Source organism: Macaca nemestrina, chromosome 14 (genome assembly GCF_043159975.1).
Source record: "Macaca nemestrina isolate mMacNem1 chromosome 14, mMacNem.hap1, whole genome shotgun sequence".
Classification (NCBI taxonomy): Eukaryota; Metazoa; Chordata; class Mammalia; order Primates; family Cercopithecidae; genus Macaca; species Macaca nemestrina.
In genome coordinates this window covers 78,216,161-78,233,220 of record NC_092138.1, presented here as the reverse complement: position 1 = coordinate 78,233,220, position 17,060 = coordinate 78,216,161, and the positions used below count along the sequence as shown (strand labels likewise).

Genomic DNA, 17,060 nt, shown 5'->3' with positions numbered 1-17,060 from the left:
CCACGGTCACTAGGGTGGATCAGAAAGCTGAAAAAATGCCCATTTGAAAACCAATAACCCATAATCGGAGACCCAGATATTTAATATGTGGCTACTTTCTGCCTCAAATGTAAATACTTATTGTGTTTTAGCTATGTAAAGAAAAGCTATGGCTATTATACTTCCCAACGTGATGTTCTTGCTGACCAACGCAATGGACACATTTTTTGAAACCAGGGCCACATATACCTGGGTTTTTTAATGACAATAGAAACAAGTCTCTCCTTCCCTGGCACATCTCAGATGAATTAAAAATCTTGAAGTGGGCCAGGCACAGTAGCTCACGCCTGTAATCCCAGCACTTTGGGAGGCCAAAGCAGATGGATCACCTGAGGTCAGGAGTTCGAGACCAGCCTGCCCAAAATGACGAAACCCCATCTCTACTAAAGATACAAAAAATTAGCTGGGCGTGGTGGTGGGTGCCTGTAATCCTAGCTACTTGGGAGGCTGAGGCAGGAGAATCGCTTGAACCCAAGAGGCAGAGGTTGCAGTGACCCCCGATTGCGCCACTGCTCTCCAACCTAGGCAACAGAGTGAGACTGTCTAAAAAAAAAAAAAAAAAAAAAAAAAAATTCTGAAGGGACACGTAAATGGTTTCCAAGACACTGAGAATCCTGTAAGAGAGTTTAGCTGGCAGAACCACCAAAGTGTTTGTCAATTAGATCATGATGTCCCCAAGGCAAGACCCCTTCTCCAATGTATTCCCAGTGCCAGGCACAGTGGTTGGCACATGAGAAGCACTCAACAGGTTCAAATAAACAAATGAATGAAGGGTGGAATGGACTGGATTATTTCAAACATGATCTCTCAGATTCACTATGAAAACTTAAAGCAAAATTTAGAAAGCATATACTTTCCTACGTCCCTAACCCCAGTGTTAACCCTGAACCTATTGGCCAAGCACTCACAGTTGGAACATATATCAATTAAGGTGTTTTCAAGAGCGAAGAATAAACCACTCAACTTAAAGTGACTTAAAGAATTAGGAAATTTAGGCCAGGCATGGTGGCTCGTACTCGCAATCCCAGCACCTTGGGAGGCTGAGGTGGGGAATCACTAGAGTACAGAAGTTTGAGACAGCCTGAGCAACACTGCAAGACCCCAGCTCTACACACACACACATACACACACACACACACACACACACACACACAAAGTGTTTTTGCTTGTTTTTTGTTTTTTTTTAATTAGCTGGGTGTGGTGGCTTGGGTCTGTAGTCCTGGCAACTCAGGAAGCTAAGGAGGGAGGATCACTTGAGCCTAGGAGTTGGAGGCTGCAGTGAACTATGATTGCACCACTGCACTCTAGCCTGGGTGACAGAGTGAGATCCTGTCTCTAGAAAGAAAGAAAGAAAAAGAAAGAAGAAAGAAGAAGAAGAATTACTAGGAAATTTATTACCTCAAATAGAACAACTACAGGGGTTTCAGGTGAGTTACAGAAGAGGCCACACACAAACACACACCTACACATCCTTACCCTTTAGAGTAAGACCCCATTTTAATTATCCAAAGGTAGAGAATATTATTGAATTCAGAATAACATGTCAGTCAGGCAGGTGCAGATCACAGCACACATCTTATTGAGGCTTCTAATGAGATTCAAAGGGCTATGTCACTGCTCTTTCTTACTCATTGCTCATGTCACTAGAATAGAATTTACTCTAACATCTATGGCTTCTATTCAAGGGAATGTTTAAACACAACATGAATGAGTCCATTTCCTCAACTGCAGAAAGAAAGCAGAGTCCATGCCCAGGAATTCTCAAACACCACTCTGCCTTCAGCATTGCACAGTACCGGCAAACCCATTTCCGCACATTTTATTTGAGGATTTTGATGCAGAAGGCTAGCACAATGATTACAAGTTCATTTTGTCCAATTTAAACGCCATAAAGGCCAGAGGTAGGGTGACTTCAGAGTTGGTTCAATATCTTCTTCTAGGATCCATGTTTTTTCCATGTCTCAACATACCAACTTTGTTCTCAGACTGGCTCCCCTCATGGTCACAAGAGGACTGCCGTAGTTCTAGACATCACATCTGGACAGAAAAACATCCAGAGGCAGAAGAAGACTGAATCTTCCAGTTGTAAGAGTAGAAGAAACCTTTTCCAGGTACCTCCCATCAGCTCCCTGCTTTAATTTTTTTTGTTTTTTGTTTTGTTTTGTTTTTTTTGTTCTTGTTTTGGTTTATTTGTTCGTTTGTTTTTTTTGTTTTGAGACAGAGTTTCACCCTGTCACCAGGCTGGAGTACAGTGGCACGATCTCAGCTCACTGCAACCTCCACCTCCCAGGTTCAAGCGGTTCTCCTGCCTCAGCCTCCTGAGTAACTGGGATTACAGGTGCATGCCACCACGCCCAGCTAATTTTTGTATTTTAAGTAAAGACAGGGTTTCACCATGTTGGTCAGGCTGATCTTGAACTCCTGACCTTGTGATCTGCCCTCCCAAAGTGCTGGGATTACAGGTGTGAACCACCGTACCTGGCCTTTTTTTTTTTTTTTTAAATTAGCCAGGTGTGGTGGCGTGTGCCTGTAGTCTCAGCAACTCAGGAGGCTGAGGAGGGAGGATCACTTGAGACTAGGAGTTTGACTTTAAGTCTCAGGCCATACTGAGAGACACACCCACCCCAAAATTCATTACTGATAAGGGAACATGGGATTGCAGTTACTGGTTAAAGTAATCAAGATTCACCCCTGAGCTGGAGACACAGACACCTTCCATGACTAAACTAGGGCTCTGTCAGCTGGGAAGAATGTCCTAAGCAAAGGACAGGCACCTAACAGCATCTGTGCCAAATAGCCCACGCCCCATCAGCAGGGACATTTTGGGACTCTGTGACTGTGTGGGCTCCAGGGGTCCCTTGAGGCAGAGAGACTATTAAAGGGGAGGGATTCAGCACTTAGGTCACCTACAGTGTTTGATTCTGGCTCCTCTTGGGGCGTCAGCAAAGTATGGGGGCTATGCTGGCATCACGATCTATGATGCTGCTGCCACCATGGTTTATTAGCCTGCCTGTGCCACTTCCTGAGCCTCCAAATCACACAGAATATAAGATAGAAAAAAAATGTCATCAGAGTACAAGAGCAAAGCGAGCTGCTTTACTGGGAACCTACCAGACACAAGACATGGTTTTTCACATTAGATCATGTAATTCTCACAATAGCCACCAGCTAGGTATTATCAGCACTCTGTTAATAGAAAAGAGGGTAGTAGCTCAAGCCTGTGATCCCAGCACTTTGGGAGGCCTAGCTGGGTTGATTACTTGAGCTCAGGAGTTGGAGACCAGCCTGAGCAACAAAGTGAGACCCTGTCTCTAAAAAATTTTTTAAATTACCCAGGTGTGGTGGTGAACATCTGTAGTCCCAGCTGCTCAGGAGGCTGAGGTAGGAGGATGGCTTGAGCCCAGGAGATGGAGGTTGCAGTGAGCCGAGATCACACGACTGCATTCCAGCCTGGGTGACAGAATCAGACCCTGTCTCAAAAAAAAATAAATTAATTAAATTAAATTAATACAGAAATTGAGGGACAATCAGTTTGTCCAACATCTCATTGCTAGAAAATGTCAGAGCCAAAATTCTAGCTCCAACCCTGACTCTGAAACCTGCAGCCTTTGCATGCAGACATACTGTGTTCCAGTGCAGAACAGAACGCCAAGTCACAAGCAAAGAGAAAGGGACATGCCAGAAAACATTGTCAGCCTAACCAGAGAAGACAAAGAAAGAGTTACAAACATTCAGGAAACATGAGATCGGCGTTACATTATGACCCCATAAACATGGTTCACATATGCTACATATAAAGCGCACCCTCAGTCCCAAAGCCCTATCCCGTAGGTTGCCTTGATTTGATTTCTTAAGACTACTAAGGCAGTGTCACTCAAAGTCTGGTCCATAGACTGATGCTGGTCTGTGAACTACTCATTTCTAGATCACAATAATAAATACAGAATTGAAAGCAACCAGTTAGAAACCTTTCTTTTCTCTCTCTCTCTCTCTCTCTTTTTTTTTTTTTTTTTTTTTTTTTTTTTTTTTTTTTTTTGAAACGGAGTCTTGCTCTGCCGCCCAGGTTGGAGTGCAGTGGTGCGATCTTGGCTCACTGCAAGCTCCGCCTGCCGGGTTCACGCCATTCTCCCACTCAGCCTCCCAAGTAGCTGGGACTACAGGCACCCGCCACTGTGCCTGGCTAATTTTTTGTATTTTTAGTAGAGACGGGGTTTCACCATTCACGGGATAGTCTCAATCTCCTGACCTTGTGATCCACCCACCTCAGCCTCCCAAAGTGCTGGGATTACAGGCGTGAGCCACTGTGCCTGGCCAGAAACCTTTCTAATGTTTTAACATTGCCATAACATTCAAGCACGTGACTAGCAGACTTATCTTCTGAAACGGGGTCTAGACCAGTCTGGGTGTTGTTGAACTCAGGTTGCATATGGCCCAAGCTGCATGCTTGTATTGGTTCATCATGGATTGAAAAATAAAAAATTAAGATAAATAGGCCGGGTGTAGTGGCTCAAGCTTGTAATCCCAGCACTTTGGGAGACCCAGGCAGGCGGATCACTTTAGGTCAGCAGTTTGAGACCAGCCTGGCCAACATGGTGAAACCCCATCTCTAGTAAAAATATAAAAATTGGCCAGGTGTGGTGGCATGCACCTGTCGTCCCAGCTACTTGGGAGGCTGAGGGAGGAGAATCAGTTGAACCCAGGAGGTGGAGGCTGCAGTGAGCCAAGATCACACCACTGCACTACAGCCTGGGCGACAGAGCAAGACCCTGTCTCAAAAAAAAAAAAAAAAAAAAAAAAAGATAAATAAATGAATTAAAAAAAAAAAAAAAAAAAACCCTGGTGGTTCCCCAGAGAAAGTTGGAAAAGCACCACCCTAGAATTCAGCTGGGTAAATATAATTACCCTCATTTACAAGTAAAGAAAATGAGATTCAAGGAGACTGAGTCACTTTTCCAAGGTCAACACCCCTGGGAAGAGGCAGGACAGGAAAACACTCCAGTTCAATGACAAATGAGAACTATGAAATCTCCCAACTCCTGATAACAAAAACTGCTGGCAAGAGAGTCCTGTAAAAAGGTGGAGGCTTGTTTTAAAAAAAAAAAAAAAAAAAAAAAAAAAAAAAAGCATTTCCCTCAGCTTTGCCATTGCCAAAAGTTCAGCCAAGATAAAATGCCTCTGATGAGAACTACCTATAAAGTGAGGCCAGGAATAAAAGGGAAATGGATGGGCTTATTCCTGGCAAAGGCCAGTCTTGTGCATCCTGATTTACTAGTGTTACTCGTAGAACTTACTTGTTGTTACTGCAATTTCACCATAAATTACGAAGATGAAGGTGTCTTCTCAAAGCCCTCCCACTCTGGCTCCAGATTTTACCAGCCCCATCGCTGACTCTAGGCCCAGCCAAACTAAACCTCTCACCCCCTCAGAGCTAAAGTTGGTTATTTTAGAATGTTCCACTATCACCTCTTCTTACCCAACTAGAAAAGCCCTGCTTTCCATGAAAACATTTTTGGAATATTGTTACAGCTAAGACCCTGGGTTTCAAGAACCAAGGCTCATTTAAGCTCATTTTTAAAGCGGGGGATGTATGTGGAGCTGATCAGTGGTCTCATGCAGACATTCCAGGACAGGAAGGGAATTAGAGGGCCACAGTGGGGACTAAGAAACATTGTCAACCCCCGGCAGCTCCTGTTTTCTCTGTTTCTGAAGTCACTGGACTCTCCAGCCCTCGCTACATCTCTGCTTTCTCCCTAGGCATCTCCGGTTTCCTTGTTGCTTTAGTATCCCTACACCTTCACTGGTACACAATCATCGTGGCTTCCCAATTCTACCTTGTATGTTTGCAAATGCAGCACCAGCACCAACTAGATCCATCCCTCTGTTCCCAAGTCTAATTTCCCGAAAAAGGAATCTGATTGGCTGAGCTCATCTTTTCAAGTCAGGCCACTAATCAGTGATCTCCAGCCTACCTAAGAATCAGCTTACTTGGGGCCTGAGGTCAATCTCTGGTCTCAACAGCTATTGTCAGGAAAGGCCAGGTATGTGATATGGAGAATGTCTGTTTAAATGCAGGAGACTGGAAGCACGGGGGTCTACACCACTGATACGGTCTTTAAAGGAATTAAAGAGAAAAATAAACTCCAATTTGTGCTTCAGTTCCCAACTCTAGTAACACTTTCTCTGGGAGGTCATCCATGATTTATTCAGGTTAGTTTTTGTTTCTGTTTTCTTTTTTTGAGAGAGTCTTTCTCTGTCACCCAGGCTAGAGTACAGTGGCACAATCTTGGCTCACTGCAACCTCTGCCTCCCAGGTTCCAGCGATTCTCCTGCCTCAGCCTTCAAAGTAGCTGGAACTACAGACAGGCGCCACCATGTCCAGCTAATTTTTTTGTGTGTATATATAGATATATAAACACATACACATATACTTTTTTTTTTTTTTTTTTTTTGAGACGGAGTCTTGCTCTGTCACCCAGGCTGGAGTGCAGTGGCACGATCTCCGCTCACTGCAAGCTCCGCCGCCTCCCAGGTTCACGCCATTCTCCTGCCTCAGCCTCCCTAGAAGCTGGGACTACAGGTGCCTGCCACCACGCCCAGCTAATTTTTTTGTATTTTTAGTAGAGACGGGGTTTCACCGTATTCGCCAGGATGGTCTCAATCTCCTGACCTCGTGATCCGCCCGCCTCGGCCTTCTAAAGTGCTGGGATTACAGGCGTGAGCCAAGGCGCCCGGCTTTTTTTTGTATTTTTAGTAGAGATGGGGTTTCGCCATATTGGCCAGGCTGGTCTCAAACTCCTGACCTCAAGTGATCCACCTGCCTCGGCCTCCTAAAGTGCTGGTATCACAGATGTGAGCCACTGCGACCGGCCTATCTTCAGGTTGATTTTTGTTCCTTGTATTCTTGCAACACAGTGTGAATCCCTCTCTAGGAGCTCTCGTCATGTTAACTGGAAACTGCTTGCTTGCATCTCTTCTTTCCCCACTAGATTATGAGGGCTTTGAAGACCTGGACCACACCACAACCACCTTTGAATCCACAGCGTGGAGCTTGGTGTTGAACATAGAAGGAGCACAGGAAATGAGCATGAAATGAATGACTGAATTTATAACCGGTGAAGTCATCACCTCAATGAAAGGCTGAAGACTGAATTATGCTAAAAAAACAAATGTAAGTCCCACTGCATCCACTCCAGATCAACTAAGGAGAATGACAGGGGTAGAGTGGGTGGGAGGGAAGGGGCAATGGAGAGGTAGGAAGATTCTTTACAAGAACAAGTAAAGTGAAAGGAAAATCGCCCCAAAAGGAAGAGACAAAGAAGTAGTTGAACTGCTGGCTTTGTGGCAGCATCTTTTACTTCAAGATGTTTCTTTAGGTATTTCTGGATTCCTTGGTCTAGCAGGGGAATGAAAGATTAAAGCTTGGATTCATCTTCCACATCTGTAAAATGGAAATAGGTCCAGCTGCTTGGCTGGGTGACTGGAAGAATCAAAATGAGATAAGAGATGAAGAGTGTCCCGCAGAGCACCTGGGGGCAGGTAAAAAAAAGGCTCAAGCACTGTGGGTCACAGTGGAGAGTTTCAGAACTGCCCAGAACCTACCAAGCAATCTCACAATGGCAGGAGGAAGTATGTGCTGGGACTGGCACAGGGAAGCACTGAATCTTTATTAAATTACCCTTCCCCTGGGGTTTAGAGCAAGAGGCAGCAGGGCTGTTCCTGCCTCACTGATGGCAAGAGGCCTGCGCAGGCCAATAACAAGGTTACAGTGTTAATCATTAAAATGCTGTGCCTCTTTTAGTCTGGGGGCAAGCCATTTTGATCTTTGTTCTCCCTCTATAAAGAGGAAAGATGAGGTGCTACTGTAAGTGGTGACTCCAAGTCAAGAGGCTAGCATGCCTGCCAGGCCACACGGATGGGAAGGCTTCAGATTCCCCCAGCCCCAGCATTTTTGCAGATGTCCTTGGAGGGTAAATCCCGAGTAGACGCAGTTGGAATAGGAGGCAAGGCAGATTAGCTCCTCCCAGAAGGCCAGGCTGTGCCCATTCAAATGAGAGGCTTCTATCATTGACTGTCAAAAGAGAGTTAAGAAGCAAGGTGGTAGGCTGGGCACGGTGACTTATACCTGTAATCCCAGCACTTTGAGAGGAGGAGGCGGGCCGATCACCTAAGGTTAGGAGTTTGAGGCCAGCCTGACCAACATGGCAAAACCCCGACTCTACTAAAAAATACAAAAATTAGCTGGGTATGGTGGTACACACCTGTAATCCCAGCTATTCGGAAGGGTGAGGCAGGAGAAACACTGGAACCCAGGAGGCGGAGGTTGCAGTGAGCCGAGATCATGCCACTGCACTCCAGTCTGGGCAACAGAGCAAGAATCTGTCTCAATAAATAAATAAATAAATAAATAAATAAATAAATAAATGAAGCAAGATGAAGGGATATACCCAAGAGAAATGCAAACACATGTCCACACAAACACGTGTATGCGAATGTTCATAGTAGCATTATCCACAATAGCTGAAAAATGGAAAGAACCCACATCCCCACCAACTGATGGGCATATGACAGGATTCCATTTATATGAAATGTCCAGAACAGGCAAATCCATACAGACAGAAAGTAGATCAAGTTTGCCAGGGACTGGGGGCGAAGGTGAATAAGGAATGACTGCTAGTGAATGCAAGGTTTCCTTTTGGGGTGATGAAAATGTACAACTTTGTGAACATACTAAAAAAAATTCAATTATATACTGTTAGGTAAATTGTGTGGTCAGTGAATTATATCCCTTTTTTTTTTTTTTTTTTTTTTTTTTTTTTTTTTTTTTTGGAGACAGAGTTTTGCTCTTGTTGCCCAGGCTGGCGTGCAATGGCCCAATCTCGGTTCACCGCAATCTCCGCCTCCTGGGTTTAAGCAATTCTCCTGCCTCAGCCTCTCGAGTAGCTGGGATTACAGGCATGCGCCACCATGCCCAGCTAATTTTGTAATTTTAGTAGACATGGGGTTCCACTATGTTGTCCAGGCTGGTCTCAAACTCACAACCTCAGGTAATCCATCCACCTCGGCCTTCCAAAGTGCTGGGATTATAGGCGTGAGCCACCACACCCGGCCAATCAATTATATCTTTAATAAAACTGGACTCTGGGTCAGATTCTTTGCTCTTATTTATTTATTTATTTATTTTGAGATGGAGCCTCGTTCTGTCACCCAGGCTGGAGTGCAGTGGCATGATCTCAGCTCATTGCAGCCTCCACCTCCCAGGTTCAGGCGATTCTCCTGCCTCAGCCTCCTGAGTAGCTGGGACTACAGGTGCACCACCACACCCGGCTAATTTTTGTATTTTTAGTAGAGATGGGGTTTCACCATATTGGTCAGGCCGGTCTCAAACTCCTCACCTCATGATCTGCCCACCTCGGCCTCCCAAAGTGCCAGGATTACAGGTGTGAGCCACTCTGCCAGGCTGCTCTTATTTTTTTTAATTAAGGAAATATTAAATACTTACTAAGGGTCAAGGATTGTTCTAGGTGCTGGGGACACAGGATGAACAAGACTGATAATACCTTGCTGTCTTGTCATTTACATTTCACTGTGGAAATCTGCCCGCCACGCACCCCCCAAGCTTAAAGGCAAATAAATAATTGCATGTGTGGTGAAACTGTGAGGCAAATGTGGAGCTTAAAGAAAGAATTTTTTAGAATGTAGCAGTATGCCCAGAATGGGAGAAATTCCAGGCAGAGACCAGCATGTGCTCGGGGCATGGGTGGAAAAGGTCTTGGGGTGTTAAAGACACTGAAATCAGACCAGGAGGACTGAAACAGTCACTCCACCACTTCTTTGTGTGTGGCCTTATAGAATGCCCTGTAGCTCCCTGAGTTATTCTATGGGGTAGTGGGGAGACAGTACCTATCCAATCAGGGAAGCACCGGGCTCTGTGCTGGACATAGAGCAGGTACCCAAATATCATTCCTTGCCTTCTCCATCCATCCCCTCCTGACATGCTGGCTGCAGTCTATTCCTCCATCCTGGATTACATATTCTTCCTCTCTCTCTCTCTCTCTCTCTCTCTCTCTAGAAGGACAGACATCCCCTAAAAGAGTCTACAAAAGTAGCAAATGTGCAGGCTAGGTGCAGTTTCTCACACCTGTAATCCTTGGGGGTCAAGGCGGGCAGATCACTTGAACTCAAGAGTTCAAAACCAGGCTGGACAACATGGTAAAACACCGTCTCTCCAAAAAGTACAAAAAATTACCTGGGTGTGGTGGTGTGCACCTGTCATCTCACTACTCAGGAGGCTGAGGTGGGAGGATTGCTTGAGCCCAGGAGATGGAGGTTGCAATGAGCTGAGATCATACCACTGCACTCTAGCCTGGGTGACAAAATAATAATAATAATAAGAGCAAATGTGGCCGGGCATGGTGGCTCATGCCTGTAATCCCAGCACTTAGGGAGACTGAGGCGGGCGGATCACTTGAGGTCAGGAGTTTGAGACCACTCTGACCAACATGATGAAACCCAATTTCTACCAAAACTGCAAAAATTAGCTGAGAATGGTGGCAGGTGCCTGTAATCCCAGCTATTCAGGAGGCCGAGACAGGAGTCACCTGAACCTGGGAGTCGGCGGTTGCAGTGAACTGAGATCTTACCACTACGCTCCAGCCAGGGCGACAAAGTTAGACTCCATCTCAAAAAAAATAAAAAATAAAAAAGAGCAAATGTGCCACATAATTCTCTCATCAGTGGTACAAGCCAGACACATTTTCCCTGAATGCCTGCACTGCATGGACCACAAGAATTAGCCTGTGATGGTTTGTGAACTGTTTTCCTTGATCAAGTGTGAGTCATTAGGTCTTTGCTAGGTCCTTGAGAAGTAGCTCCGTAGGAGCGGCTACTGTTGCCTTCCATCTCTCAAGATGGCCTTTCAGCAGCCTCTGGGCTCTGTCTAGAACTTATTTGGTTAGGAAAGCTCAGCTAAGGAGGAAAACACAATACTGTTGATCAGCATAAGCTTTAGAGTCAAGCCTATCTGGATTCCAGGTGGCAGACTTACTTCCACTTCTTCCTGGCTAAGCGCCTACATGTAGGACTTCTCCATTTTTTTTTTTTTTGAGATGGAGTCTTGCTCCCGTCACACAGGCTGGAGTGCAGTGGCGCAGTCTCAGCTCACTGCAACCTCCACCTCCCAGGTTCAAGTGATTCTCCTTCCTCAGCCTCCCCAGTAGCTGAGATTACAGGGTGCGCCACCACGCCCAGCTAATTTCTGTATTTTTAGTAGACACGGGGTTTCACTATGTTGGCCAGGCTGGTCTCAAACTCCTGACCTCAGGTGGTCCACCTGCCTCGGCCTCCCAAAGTGATAGGATTACAGGCGTGAGCCACCGTGCCTGGCCTGGACTTCTCCTGTCTGATCATTTTTCTCCAGCAGCATCAGCCTCCTGCTACCATTTATGGGGAATCATTACATAGCTAATGGAATTTCCACTATCACCCATGAAATGTGGCTGCTATTCCCATTTAACAGAAAAGTACACTGAGGCACAGATCTTAGAAGTACCCATGGTCATACAATTAGCTGATGGAAAAGCCTGGATTTGAATCCAAGGAGTATAGCTCCAGAGCCCATGGTCTTTAACAACCGCACACTATGACGTCCCTCACCTGCAAAATGGGACAATAACATTGGCACTGTGGAGTTTTCACAAGGATTGACTGAGCTGAAGTATATGAAGTATTTTGAGATGCTGGGAACATAGAAAGTATCCAAGAAGTGGTACTGGCCTGCCTCCCTTAAACTTAAGGAGTTTCAAAGGGTCTCTGCTATTAGAAGTGACCTTTTCTGACACCAAGGTAAGGTTTGCCCAAGGAGAGATTGACAATACTGAGCCGCCTTATGGAGCTCTCCAGCAATCACTGAAGTTCCCATCTTAACCCAGGATCCTCCGCAAAGATCAGACCCAAGAGAGGTGATTCAAGCTTTTAGGGGAACCTACTGGTGTCAGCTGCTAATATATGTAAAGTGTCTAGTACAATGTCTAGCACATATTTTGATTAAAAAATAATAGAGCTCTTATTGACTGCACTAAATTCTATACACACATTTGATATTCCCATTGAATCCTCACAATTATTCTATCATGTACATACTATTACTACTCCCATTTTGCAGATGGAAAAACCGAGACCCAAAGAGTTACATGACGGTATGTTCAATGTCATGCAGCTGGTGAGTTGTCAAGCAAAAATTTGAACCCAGGCAACGCGATCTCTGAGCCTCCATCAGAATTAGCTCCATTCTCAGAGACTTTCTCCTGCCCCTTCTCAGGAGATCACATTAACAACCCAACACCAATTCATGTTTACATGGGCCATTCTTGTTAACTGAGACAGTAGAGAGGAATGGCTGAGTTCATGCATGGGCTTTAGACAGCATCGGCTCCTCCTTCATAGAAGTGGTATAACTGTATCTCATTTGACCCTTTCAATAGCCCTATGAGAGATTTAATATATTAACTTCACCCAGACCAGAAATCAGAGGCAGGCAGATAAAGTGTACCCAAAGTTACACTGCAAGGCAGTAAGAGGAGAAATGAAAGCCCACTTCAGCTCAGGCTGGGTTCCAGGGAAATAGTTGCTAGATAATAAGTTATCTCACCTCTGGGAGGCCGGGCAGCCTTGTGTCTACACAGGAAAACAAAGGTAGATAAATGCAGGAATTCACAGCCCTATAAAAAACGAATTAAGATAAAATGCGTACCCTTACTACTTAATGAGGGAGGTTTATGAACACAAATGCATGACAATGACTCAGGGGAACGTAATTATCTTATCATAAGTTAAAGGCAATCGATTTTCATTTCTAAGTAAATATCATATTTCCTCCATCCTAACACACCTATTTTTTTTTTTTTTTTCATATTTGGCCATTTCTGAAGTCTGGCTACAACTTACCACAGATGTGCCCGGTGACTATGCATCTTCCTTCCCCTCCCTGCTGCCCCGCCCCATAAAGGCAAGTATTGAATTAAAAATGTGACTTACAACCAATGTTGCCTTAGAATTGAGGTTCCCCTTTCGATCTCACCTCTGTCCTAGGTAAGGCATTCTATTACTACCCCTGTCTTCTTTTTTCTATTTCAAGTCACAAGAAGGAAACGATGCATTTCTTGTTAGAAGCTAAAAGGAAACTGTCACCTGCAGTAGATGTTACAGGAGCAGACTCACAGAAGAATTAAATGATTGGAAAATAGAAAATAAAGATTTTTCTCTTCCCCAGCCTAGAATGACTCCTGTACCCTGATCTCTAATGCAAGAACATGGGAATGAGCCTGGGCAACATTGTGAGACCTTGTCTCCACAAAAAATTTTTACAAATTACCCAGATGTGGTAGTGCGTGCTGGTAGTCCCAGCTACTCTAGTGGCTGAGGTGGGAGGATCATTTAAGCCCAGCAAATCAAGGTTGCAGTGAGCCGTGACCGTGCCACTACCCTGCACTCCAGCGTGGGCAACAGAGCGAGACCCTGTCTCAAGGAAAAAAAAAAAAAAAAAGAACATGAGCATGGTTGACTGAGCCTGAGCCTGGATCTGCCTGGAGATGTGTGGTCAGTGGAGGGGGTATCTTTATGCAGCTGGGACAGGTGAGTATAGATAGGAAGAGCAACACTCTAGACCGTGCAGTGACTCTGTGGCAGAGCCAGGTAGCAAACTCAAGGCTCTGCGTTCCCAGAACAAGTGCTTCTCACTGTGCTGCTTCTAGTTTGTTGCCTCAAACTCTCTGCACAGAAGGCCCTCTCAAACCTGGGCAACACAGTGAGATCCTGTCTCTAAAAAAAAAAATTTAAAAATTAGCTGGGCATGGTGGTGCACAGCTGTGGTCCCAGCTACTCGGGAGGCTGAGGTAGAAGGATGACTTGAGCCTGGGAGGTAAAGGCTACAGTGAGCTGTTATCGTACCACTGCACTCCAGCCTGGGAGACACAGCACGACTCTGTCTCAAAAAGAAGGAGCCTTCAGCTTGCCAGATGAGAAGTGATATAGTGATACTGTCTTCCTGGAGGCAGAATAGTTCTGTGTCCCTGGGCAAGTCGCTTCATCTCCTCTCCTGCTGCTAAAACTCCCTCATCTTCACCCTGCCTCATGCCCCTTCTCAGGACAGGCAACAACCTCCTTCCAGGACCCCTATCTTCCACCCATCATGGGTCGCTGGGGCCTTCTTCTCTCTCCTGGGGTTTTGAAAATAGCGATAATGCAGTTATAAAAAGAAATGAATTAATGGCATTCGCAGCAACCTGAATGGAACTGGAGATTATTATTCCAAGTGAAGTAACTCAGGAAATGAAAAACCAAAAACTTCCTATGTTCTCAGTCCTATGTGGGAGCTAAGCTATGAAGATGCAAAGGCATAAGAAAGATACAATGGACTTCGGGGACTTGGGGAAAAGGGTGGGAGGGGGTGAGGGATAAAAGACTACACGTTGGGTTTAGTGTATACTGCTCAGTGATGGTTGCACCACTAAAGGATTACCCTTGTAACCAAGTACCACCGGTTTCCCAAACACCTATGGAAATAAAAAATAAAGTTAAATTAAAAAATAAAATAAAATAGTGACAAAATGTAAAAGGAAGAAAGGAGTCAAAGAAATCACCCAGTCAAGAGTCTGAGTGCTGGGTTTGGGCCTTAACCCCTTACCCTTCCTCTCTGTGAAATGGGCACAGCCTCTTTCTCTGATCTGGTTTCCCAGTTCCCTTCCAGCCTGGCCTCTGGGGCTTGCAGGTGCTAAAGCTAAGACAAGCATCCCTCTTGCTCCTGACAGCTTAGCCTGGGTGGGGGGATCCTGCCAGCAACACCACCGGCTATAAGTTCTGTGGCAGCAGCCTCTGCCCTGTCTTGTTAGTGTCTGTTGAACTGATTCGCTCAGAGGCCATTTTCTGGCCTCCTTTTAAATGGCAGACCCCAAAGACAAACCCTGATTCAGTTTATACCTCTTAACAAAACTTTGGCCTAAGGCACTTTGCTCCCATTCATGGGTAGAGAACTAGAAAATGGAGCCAGATCCCAGCCCTTGATGTGTGGAGAGGATGTAGGAAGGTAACAAAGGGAGAAAAAGGGGTGAATGAAACGCCCAAGATGGCTTAAGAATCAGTATCATCTGGCCAGGCACAGTGACTCATGCCTGTAATCCCAACGCTTTGGGAGGCCTAGGCGGGTGGATCACCTGAGGTCAGGAGTTCCAGACCAGCCTGGCCAACATGGCAAAACCCTGTCTCTACTAAAAATACAAAAATGAGCCAGGTGTGGTGGTGGGCACCTGTAACCCCAGCTACTCAGGAGGCTGAGGTGAGAGAATCACTTGGACCTGGGAGGTGGAGGTTGCAGTGAGCTGAGATCACAACACTACACTCCAGCCTGGGTGGCAAGAGTGAAACTCCATCTCAAAAAAAAAAAAAAAAAAAAAAAAAATCAGTCTTATCAATGTAAATGCTCGCAGCTCCCAAATTAGTTGGGAGCAACTGGACCCAAGAAACACTAAGCAAGCACACACATCTTAAGGCTGTGAACAACTGTTTAAGAGTCAGAATGCTGGACTCAGTGGCTCACACCTGTAATCTCAGCACTTTGGGAGGCCAAGACTGGTAGATTGCTTCAGCCCAAGAGTTAGAGACCAGCCCAAGAGTTGGAGACCAGCCTGGGCAACATAGTGAAATCCTGTCTCTATAAAAAGTACAAAAATTAGCCAGGTGTGGTGGCACACACCTGTGGTTCCAGCTACTTGGGGGACTGAGGTAGGAGGATCACCTGAGCCCAGGGAGGTCAAGGCTGCAGTGAGCCATGATTGTGCCATTACACTGCACTCCAGGCTGGGCAACAGACACCTTGTCTCAAAAAGCAAAAACAAAAACAAGCCAGTCTTCTAGATTCATGACCCCAGCTCCGCCACCTACAAGTTACCTCACCTTGGGCCATGATTTAACTTCTCCGTAAAATGGGAGTAAATAGTACCTTCCTCCTAGGGTTGAGGAATGCTGGAACAGTGCCTAGTACATAGCTAATTCTACAGTATTGTTCACTACGATTACCTGCCCGGAGCTTTAATGCACTATAATCTCATAGAATCTTCATAACAAGCCTGGGAAAAAGTAATTATTTTATAGATGAAAAAGCTGAGGCTCAAGTCATACTGCTGATTTGCAGAAGGGCTGGGATTTAAAGGCTCCCTGGTCTTTCCAACTTCAAGTTCCACTGTCCCGGGTTCCCTCCCAGAGAGAGGATAGAAAAGGACAACACCATGGGGGAGGGGAGGTAAATCATGTGGAAAGGGCATGGATGCCACTGGGAAAGGCTCAAAGTTCCGGGAGAGGCGGCCCAGTGGGGTGGTCTGATGGAGACAGTCCTTCCCCATGACCTCTTGAAGTGCCACCTCCCAGAAAAGATGCTGGCTGCAGGCTGAGGGTACAATGGGGACTCCACGACTTTCATAGCCATCGCTGAAGTCTCTGAGCCTCAAGAGAGATTTACTGCAGACCATGCCACACTTAGGCGGCCATGAGGGGGAAGGAGGAAGGGCAGGCCAGATGGGACAGTCCCCAGGCAGGACTCTGCACAGGCTCTGGGGCTCTGGGCTGACCACAGCCTAGAAGAGCCTAGTGACACCCTATCATCCCCAGACTGTTCAGTTCCTAGACACCTGGTTCTGATGAAGTGAACAGGGAGGCTGGGCCTGGGGGTGGGAGAATAGCCACATGGTAGCCCCTCAACCCTCCATGCCAGCAGGCAGCAGGGAAGGCAAACAGGAGCCCAGAGGGCCAGCAGCAGTGACCACGGGGCCAACATTTCTCTGGCAACAAGGGTTGGCAAGGAAGACCAGACAGAAGCCTGCTGTATCAGGATGGAAAGAGAAGGACTCTCCTCAGCTTAGAGAAATTCCTGCCTACTACCATTTGCCCATTCCCAGACTAACTAAATGTTAGAGCAGAAAAGGGGGCTTCCCGAGGTCAGCCAACAGGGCCTCCTTATTTTGCAATGGAAAAAA

The 17,060-nt window shown here is 45.9% G+C and overlaps 1 long non-coding RNA gene across 2 annotated transcripts; it reads left to right on the top strand.

The window, feature by feature from the left end:
* The first annotated feature begins 1,342 nt into the window (after window positions 1–1,342).
* Window positions 1,343–13,315, top strand: LOC105481040 (uncharacterized). 2 transcript variants are annotated; one of them, XR_986736.3, is made up of 4 exons: window positions 1,343–1,466; window positions 2,025–2,150; window positions 7,026–7,207; window positions 12,966–13,315. It is a non-coding gene; the product is annotated as an uncharacterized lncRNA (long non-coding RNA). The 2 variants fall into 2 exon arrangements; XR_986735.3 differs by lacking the exon at window positions 1,343–1,466 and having other exon boundaries at window positions 1,951–2,150.
* Window positions 13,316–17,060: the final 3,745 nt, after the last annotated feature.